Source organism: Lepisosteus platostomus, chromosome 3 (assembly GCF_059453375.1).
Source record: "Lepisosteus platostomus isolate fLepPlt1 chromosome 3, fLepPlt1.hap1, whole genome shotgun sequence".
Classification (NCBI taxonomy): Eukaryota; Metazoa; Chordata; class Actinopteri; order Semionotiformes; family Lepisosteidae; genus Lepisosteus; species Lepisosteus platostomus.
In genome coordinates, this window is record NC_142613.1 from 72,205,296 (window position 1) to 72,214,858 (window position 9,563).

A 9,563-nucleotide genomic window follows, 5' to 3' on the forward strand; every position below is an offset into this window, starting at 1 on the left:
TCCCAATTAGGGAATTGGGAATGGACTGAACACATGCCCAAGATGCATCATGGTTCTCTTCTGATGTTCTGTAGAGTTTGCTTCCAGTGCCACAAAAATACTGAGACATTCTCAAACCCAGAGAACCCAGAGCAATCCCAAACATCACTGAACAAAACTGAGCTGCTATCGTGCAAATAACAATGCATCAGGATACAAAATAATACTGTAGGTAAGGCTCACATTCAAGACAAGAAACATGCACTAGTTCTAACACTCAGAAGCATTTGATCTTTATTTATGTGTCACTCTCTAATCTTGTAACTTTACAACATATAAGTGGGAGAAAGGTAACAAATGTCAGTCCTGCTGGTTTTCATGATGTATGGGTTTTCGTGATGTATGCATCAGATTTCTCATGATTACAGAACTAGAGCTATGACAAGCTTAATGGACTGATGACATTTTAATTAGTGGAGACAGTGCCTTTCCTATGAATTTTGAAGACATGTGCCTGTGATATCATTTTTGGTTTGTTGGTATATACAGTATGTGTCTGAAATGAGATCACATCACTTTTCTAAGAACAAATGCCAAACAAGCATAATCCATATCTTATGTGACTTGCCTCCATGACCTTCTGCAAACTGTGTCAAATGCATTGTTATTGCCAAAGGTGACTTGTGTCATAAACATCATAGCATAAATCCATAAATAAATTGAAATGGATGGGAGAAATATGGTTGAAAAGTTAATGTTTGTCAGGGGAATGCTCAAGAAGCCATTAGAATTTTGATCAAGCAATTGTGTTTTGAAGAATTATGCATTTGATGTTATAACATATGGTAATAAAATGGGGAATGTAAATAACTGAACAGAGACAAGGTTAACATTATACATACAAATCTTAAATCCTGACACCAGTTTGCTTTGCACGCAAATTATACAAATTAGCAATTACACGCCCTTTACGGTCATGAAAAAATGGTTGTAACGCTTACAGGCACATTTCCTTTGTTCACCGGCACAGTAAGGTAACAAAGTAATAAACCAGCCAACAAAGGTGGAAAGAAAAGACAAATATTTACAGTAATTAACTAACACCAACACACACATTATCAATGGCCGTTTTGTACAGATATTAACAAAACTGTGTGTTTCAGAGTTATGCATTCATACAGTAACAGGCAAAAACAGAACTGAAATTGTAACTGCGGGAAAAAGATAATAATACAGAAAATAGAGGATTTTGTTTCTAGAAAATAAAATGGCCCTTCTCAAGACTAAATAACTTCCTTAAATGGGTGCTAAATGAATCTTTTTCCTTATTCTTCCTTATTCTAAATAGTATCAACAAATAAGTGAGAGATTTATTCTAGCTTAGTGCATCCCTCTCACAAAGCTTCTTTCAGGACCCGATGCAGAGGACACAATTCGGAAGGGAGTGAACAGACACGGGGCGGAGACGAGGAACTGGGCTGGTAGACGAACAGGGGGGCGTGACCAAGGTGCTCAAGGGGGGCGAGGTCCAGGCAAACAGTCCAAAGGGTGTTCGTAGGGAAATCCGTAGGGAGGCAAATGTCCAGAGGCGGGTGGTCCATCCACGACAAAGACAAGCGAAATTAAAAGCCGGACCGGGATCCGGCGAAGGGCCAGGGGAATAAAAAGGGGTAACGGGACCAGACGCTCCCAGCCCCGGACCCAGATGGTCAGGACGCCGGGGAAAAGGCATCCATCTTCCAATACTGAGCCCAGAATAGTGGGAGCGTCTGGCTTTTAAAGGGGAGACTGGAACAGGAGGCAGGTGCAGCAGATCAGGTCAAATGTGAAAGAGCCGGAGCGTCCTTAAGGGGGAGGGATTAGAGTCATGACAATCCCTCAAATAGGAAATAATAATTTTCAGCTTTAAGGAAGTAAGTCTCTTACTTAAATCCCAAAGGTGGTCTCTTTAGTGCTCAGATTATCTGAATATGTTTGGCTAAAGGACAGGAGCACTCTTCCAGGGCCAGAGGTTCACCTGTCTTCTTCTTCCTCCATTATTCTTTTCTATATTCCTGTGTATTGGAGTTCTGTATTATCTTCTATACTGACTTGGGGCATATGTTTCCCATGTCCTGTCCCCTGTGAAGACTAGCTTAATAACCTCACCAAGAATGGTTCTGCTATTGTTAATTATTAGTAAAATTGCTTGGCCAGCTGGATTCTTGGCCATTTTCAGTAATCAAGTTACATGATAGCAATAAGGGACAGCCGAGCAAAAGGAAAGCCCATGCCCATGATCCTACGACAGGTGAAATTTAAACATTTGTCTGTCTCTGTAAGACATGTAACAGAAAAGGAAGAAAAACTACTCTGATTCTCACAGCTGCAACACAGTTTCAAATGTTCAAAAGTGCTCAATGTTCAAGTAATGTGTACAACCTTTAAATATGCTATATATAACCATATATACACATAGTATTGTGTACATGTGCACACACTCGCTGTCAATCCTGTTAAATTATATAGTGGAAATTCCACTTTGTTCCAGCAGACAGCTGGTTTTTATGGTCTGAACTGGCATTTATTGATATAAACCTACCTAAACAACTCATGAGTTAATTTCTACTAGTAACCATCAGGTTGCTCGACTGGGTCCTGACCTGAAAAGTACAGCCAAAATGTTGTGTCTCTTTTCTTTTCCTTTCAGCGTGGAATAAACCTTTACCTGTTCCTTTGCAGCCTACACATGCTGACGCAGCTCCCTGCTCCAACATTTTGTACAAGAATTTCTACTGCGGGAAAAATATCCAAGAAATTAACAAACAAATTGTTCTGATAGGGTAATTTATGAACAGCTGGTGAAGAGTTCAGTAAAATTTTCAACCTGAAGGACCTCATTTTTCAATTGTAGACAGAACTATATCTATGGTCAGAAAATATAAGAACAGTCCCAAATAAGTAGTAACTAATTGATCCAAAGATCCCATTCATTCACTTCATGAAAGAAGTCAGGGTATTGGGTTCAACAAGCATTGCTTTTCCATACTACCACAAGCCTCAAGAGAGACATGCCTCCTTTCAAGATGGCTGCTTAATCCAGAATTGTTCTCCATTGTAAAAAAACACACATCAAATCCGAGCTGTGTTGGACCAATCAGTAGACTTGTCTACCTTGTCTCTGTGAATTACTGCCAAATGGGTGAGACTGGTTAAACGAGTGTCAGTGATCAGCTGCTAAAAATCCAGCATTGTTGCTGAGCCAAACAGGGGCTGAAGGGAGCTCGGAATTGGAACAATTGGATTATTTGCCATGACATGAGGGATTATTTTACAAAATGAGACGGCATTTATTCTTTATTTTTTCATCTAGTTTGATTTGAATTAGAACTACATACTGTATATGTACTTTATGCCAAAATATTCTGTATTAGGGGGCACATCTCCCCCTAAACAAACAAATACAGCTGTTTGGAGTTTGAATTTGATGTAGTTAATAGTTAAGCCTCTACAGTTGTATTGAACAATAATCCTGACTTGCTCAAACTGTGTACTTGTGGGGAAAGAAGTGTTATATATTCCTGACAGTTATATTAAAATACTTCATTGTGTACAAGTATTAAATAAATCAAGAGAGAATTGTCAATACTGTATATCAATATTTCATTTTACACTGAAAGGCATAAAAACACAAACATTTTTTCCTGCATACCTTCTGCTTACTTGTAAGTGCTTTTGTTTTCTTTCAGAACGATTTATCATCTTCTCAAAAAGAGCAAGAGCTCTCTGTTATACTGCTCAGATCCAGTAATGATGGCTGTGTTGGTGTCCCTGCACCATTACTCTATACTCATCATGTCCACTTCACTAACCCTGTCCGTGTGTGTTTCAAGGCCCAGTGGACTTTTACTCTCAGTAATGGACTCCGTCTCAGTAATGGACTCTTGGATGCAGAGAAGAATATCCAGTCTGTTGCTGTACAGTGGTTGCATTCTGATGTGCTGTGTCTGAAATGTGTCTGATGATTGAGGTTGTGAATGATGCTGGAATATGTTTTACAGTACACGTTGTGTGTTGAGTACATGTGATTTTGATGTGGTATCAGTCCACCTACAGATTCTTTTTCTCAATGGCATGACAGCTGTTTTCTAGAGCTGAAGCCTGGGCCTGATGTGTTTGATGTGAAGTTGCTGTCATAATGGAGGAGAGTGAGAGAGACATTGCAGCACAGACATACAAGGGGACTACAGTGGAATCCTCTCTCCTTTCTGCCCCTAGAAATGCATTAAAACATATCGAATAACAAGTTAAAAGACTGAAATACCACATTTTATGATATAAAAATTACTTTTGGTCGGCTAGAATGCGTTCCTTCATTCTCACTCGCCAAGTCACTGGCCACTCCTGTAAGTTTCATTCTAATATTACAAAACAGTTCTCAATGATAGACGCTTAAGATTATTGTGTAGTAACAAGACGGGTAAATTGCAAAAATGTAATCCCTGTAAAGCGCATATTACCATGCATCAAAAAACCTATTCACCTGGAGCACTTATATTATTCCTTGAAAGAATGTTCAAATAAAATATATTTAAAAGTAGTGTAGGCCACAGATTTCTCAAGCATTCCGCATAGTAAAGGTGCAGAAAACTTGGGTTAGGAAGAAATCATTAGAAAAGCCTACCTGTTTACTTTTGTCTGCTGACATCTCTGATGATTTTTTGCCATTCTGTGTGAATCAAATTAAGATCTCCCATGATGACCACTTCTTATTTACCACAAAAATCTTAGATGATATTAGATTTGATATATTTTATATAAATATTAGAATATATGACTTAGTTATATGTTGGAGTGGACTAGTAAGTGTTCCCAATAATGCAAAAATGTATTAACTGCTGCTTGGTATGATGATTCAGATGTCCAAATACACTGTACATAAAGACAGGATTGTTTCGTTGTGGTGAGATAGTGATACGAAAGACTTTGTTGGCATAATGAAAGAACACATTTTTTTTGCTTAGCAATTTCTTGCATGAAAAATGGCATAATAAATAAAGTAAATAACTGTTGCTGAGAGTATAGGTATATTTGTGAGCATTGACAATGGCAGCACAAAGATATACAATACATTATACAGTATGTTTCTGCATAATACAGGTAAAATCTTCTGCCTGGAACAAATATTTAAAACATTTCAGAACACTGCACCGCTGTAGTTTTCATCTGATCTCCTGTTTGCCATTTCAAACACTCTAAATTCTAAGAAGCCACATTTTGCTCCACAATTCTGAAATGAAACCTTTTAAAGCTGTGTATTTTATTTGACTCTTTTATACAGAAGCTGTAGGGTATAGAACAGCCAGAAAATTGAGGTTCTGAATTCTCCGTCATTGAGAGCTGCCGAACCATTGCACGTGTCAATTCGCAGCTCTTTTCTGACAATTCTGAACACTTTTATGGTATATATACACCATAAAACATATTTTATACATTTAGATATAATTTAGAATAATTCTTTGGAAGATAAATTCAGAAGGGGAATCTGGAAACTCCTGCATTCACATTAAGTGGTGTGTTTTTTTGCTGCAATCTTCTATTGTTTAGTTTTCTATTGAGAGAAAAATAGTCATTGTCAGTGATCCATATATAAAAATGACAGGCCTTAATCTCTTTGATATATGATGAACAATAAAAAAGCTTTTGTTCAGCATTTTTTTTCCCACTTCAGATTTAAATGATAGTACAAACTAAATAACTGCTGCAGAGATCCCTCTGGGCTAGTAATCATCAAATTCCCAAACAAAAGTATATTACTCATATAAATATTTAAATAAACTCTCTGTACTTTTCTTTTTCATGACAATTATTCTGCCAGTGTGTCAGGTGTAGGAGTTTCGAATTTCAGTTTAATAAACCAAGAGGAGTTCATGAATTAGTGTGATAATGGGGTAGAAGAAAAATGCATCCCCCGTTTTGTACACAACGATGTTTTTAGAGTTTTAAGGTATTAAGGTTTTGGCAATTATTTTGGGTGATGACTTTAGAACAGAGGGACATGGCATTGCTGCCTCACAGCTCTAGGGACCTGGGTTCAATTCCTGGGGTGCTGTCCATGTGTGGTTGTATGTTCTCCACATGTTGGTGTGTGTTTCCTCCCACAGTCCAAAAACAAACTGGTAGGTTAATTGGCTTTGGAGAAAACTGGCCCTGATGAGTGTGTGTGTCTTTTTAAAAATATGATACGTAAGTAATCTTAATTAAACAGCTATCACTATCATTATCTCCTGTATATGTTTTTCTTCACGTACTTGTTGAATATGTGTTGCAGGAACATACATTTAAACCGTCTTCTTTATCTACTGTACTTGAGAAAGTGAGTGCCCGTGTAAAGATATGTGTTATTAGCAACACGTAGATTTTAGACTCAGGAAGGGACTTTCAATTCCCCAGAGACCTTCCATTCTGTGTTGCTGCTGTACTGTCCATCACATGCTTGCAAAAGCAGGAGCGTCCACCTGTCTGAAATATGAGATACAAATCTTTAACTTCATGATGCAGACCTGGAACACAGAGCATGAGAACAGCCCACATTTTCATGACTAATGACCTCCTCCTTAAACATGACCAAGCCATCTGTTTCTCCAGTGTTTCTCACCATGTCACGCGAAATCTGGAAAAAAAAGGAGTTAGTATCAATTTGTAACTTTGCCTTTTGTCTTCTAAATTGTGCCGTCCAAGCTAAATCCCTTAAGTTGCAACTTTTAACTCACAGGGAAAAAAAGGGTGGTAAAGAAGAATGAATCTAACAACTTTAAAATATCACATAAAAATCAAGCTGGCTGTGTTTGAAAGAGATTGCTACTTTAAACATCTCTGACGGTGGTAGACAATAAATTGATCTTAAGGGATAAATAAACCCTTAATAAAAGTGAACATATTCTTCATCGGATCTTTAACTTATTTTTTCATCTCCTGAAGAGTTGGAGATTTCAGGATAATCGTAAAACTTCCTAGGTTTATAGGTTAAAACTTTATAGGTGTATTGAAATCAAATCTCCGAAAGGAATATGAAAAACACATCTCGAACAGAGATCCCAATAATCTAATTATGCAAACTGAAAGTTTAATTAAGGGATCAGTGAACTTCTAAAAGATAATTGATGACATGCTGCAGGAAGATAATGTCTAAGGATGGTAGAATACTGTAACACTCATTTTTCTTGTTAAGCTTGTTTACAGCATCTCATACCGTCTTTTTTAACACATTTGACTGAAAAATGCAGTCGAGTACAGTAGTTCATGATTCAGTCCAATGACAAATATGCTGTGACTCCTACACGATATTGTTCATGCACAAGTGATTTTTTCCCTTCATCTGTTCTGCTTGTTTTGTGCACCACACTCAAGTTCCATGTGAATCCCATTCGGCATCCAAATGCAATTGCAAGATGGTCAATCATGAGTTGTGGACCGTGGGAGACAGCAAAGTATGCCTGGAACACATACGTTAAATTCTATGTGAAAAAAAATCTGAAAATACAGTAGAAATAGATAGGGGACTTACAGTAAGTGGTTCAAAAACCTTTTCTCAGAAAGGATCAAAACCCACAGTCCAGAGACTGCTGTTTTAAAATCCATCACGAACTGGCATTGACCATAAATTCCCATGGGGCTTTGCACAGTTGACGGAGTGCAGGGTTGAGTGTGTCCACAGTGAGACAGGCCTCCTGGAATATGCTGTGCGTTGCTGTGGATTGGCATGACGCCTATGGGCCTGCCGTGTTATCAGAACCACAGCAGTCTTGTGTGTAATGGTTGAGCTGTGTGGTTGGCAATGTGACCTAATAGTGTGACCATAACTTGATGGCCTGACAGGGGACATTTTTTAGAACATGCTTTTGTGATAGACATGATTGACTGCTGAAACCGCCAATAACCCGATGAAACAGATAAAATAATGATGTATTGTATATATTCTACCAAAGCTGTGTGTTGATCATTAATGAGTATTCAGGGTTGTTCCAACAGGAATCACAAAATAAACTGTCTCAAGGATTTGCTGCAGTAGGTTATACAGTACATGTGGAAATGAGACATTAGAATCTTAAATGACATAAGGATGATCCACTATTAGTCCAGTATCATGACAGGTGTTCATCTAAACATCCAGCACCAGTGAAATATATATAATGATAATCCTAAGTAAAACTTAAAAACTAAAAAAAGTCAATTTAAGAAAAGAAAATGTATTTGTATTTCTATTCTGTCCTTGTTTAACCAGATACTGGACATGTTGTCTCAAAACTTTCTTACTGGAGTCCTCATATGTATTCTATTTCAACATTTCAACTTGTCTTCCTGGATCAAAAAGAATTTTTGTGGCTGACACAAATACAATGTATTTGATATCTTTCTGTGTTATTCTTCTGATCTTCTACCTATTGATTCTACAGATTTCCAGCAATATTTTATGTTGTGCATAGCATCTCAATACTGGTTTGGAATGTCTCATTCCTAAAAACTCTATTTATTCCCTTTATTCGCTTCATCCACTGGTCATTTTTTTCTGGTTACCCATAATTAACACTCTTTGGGGACATTTTCAACTTCCAACCATCCATCCATTTTCTAAACGCTCTTTTCCAATAAAGCATGGAATCCTATCCCATTTTCCAGCAAGCAACAGGCACAAGGCAGGATACAATCTGGACTGGACTGGCACACAGACACAGGGCCAGGAGCCAATTAACTTACCAGTATGTCCCTGGACTGTGAGAGGAGACTGTAGCACCCAGACAAAACTTACACGGACGTGGGGAGAACATACTAATCCACACAGGTAGCACCCTGGTCAGGAATTGGACCTGGAGCTCCAGCGCTGTCTGGCAACAATGTTAACAACTGTACCACTGTGCTGTCCTCGTTTTCCTCATGTTTTCCTCACATTCCTCCAAAAAATGTCCCCATTTTTTAGTTTTGTTTTCAATTTGAATGCTATAAAAAAACCGAAGGACAGTGTCGCGGGAAGCCGGCTCTGACTCCTGTGGATTGTGTAGTTAAAGACGGTGTGATCCGGAAGTGGCTTGAGGAGGACATCAGGGAAGACACAGCAGGATCAGGGCGGGTAGAAACACTGGGGGTGATGACGCCAGTGAACTGGTGCAGGGGGTGGAGCGCAGGCGAACGAGTCCAGAAGGACGTCCAGTGGGGCAGTCCAAGGTCCAGGTGCCGGGAGATCCATCTGAGACAAACATGGGAACAGGGAAGTAGGAATACGGAGAGTTAAAACCTTGACGGGAGTGCTCCGAGCCCCGGACTCAGTAGGGTAGGACGCCATGGTGAAGCATGTGCCCTCGGGCCACTCCTGTGCCCGGTGGTAGGCGGGCTTCCGGGTGTCCGTCTTCCAAAGCTGAGCCTAGAACTACGGAGACGCCGGGCTTAAAAGGAGAAAGGACACAGCTAGGACAAATAAAGCTGGGAACACAACGAAAAAAAGAGTAGGAGCGTCCTCTAGAGGAGGGATGATGATCGTGACAGACAGTGGTGCAAGAGAAGTGTGTGAAGGGTAATATTAGAAGTGGAAATGAGGCTGTAGTCAACTC

The 9,563-nt window shown here is 39.0% G+C and overlaps 1 long non-coding RNA gene across 1 annotated transcript in view; it reads left to right on the forward strand.

Moving 5' to 3' along the window:
- Positions 1 to 3,604, forward strand: part of LOC148675416 (uncharacterized) — a 35,295-nt gene extending 31,691 nt beyond the window's left edge. Inside the window, exon 2 of the long non-coding RNA XR_015935523.1 lies at positions 1,382 to 3,604. This is a non-coding gene — a long non-coding RNA (uncharacterized LOC148675416). The remainder of the gene's footprint in view (positions 1 to 1,381) is intronic.
- The last annotated feature ends 5,959 nt before the right edge of the window (positions 3,605 to 9,563 follow it).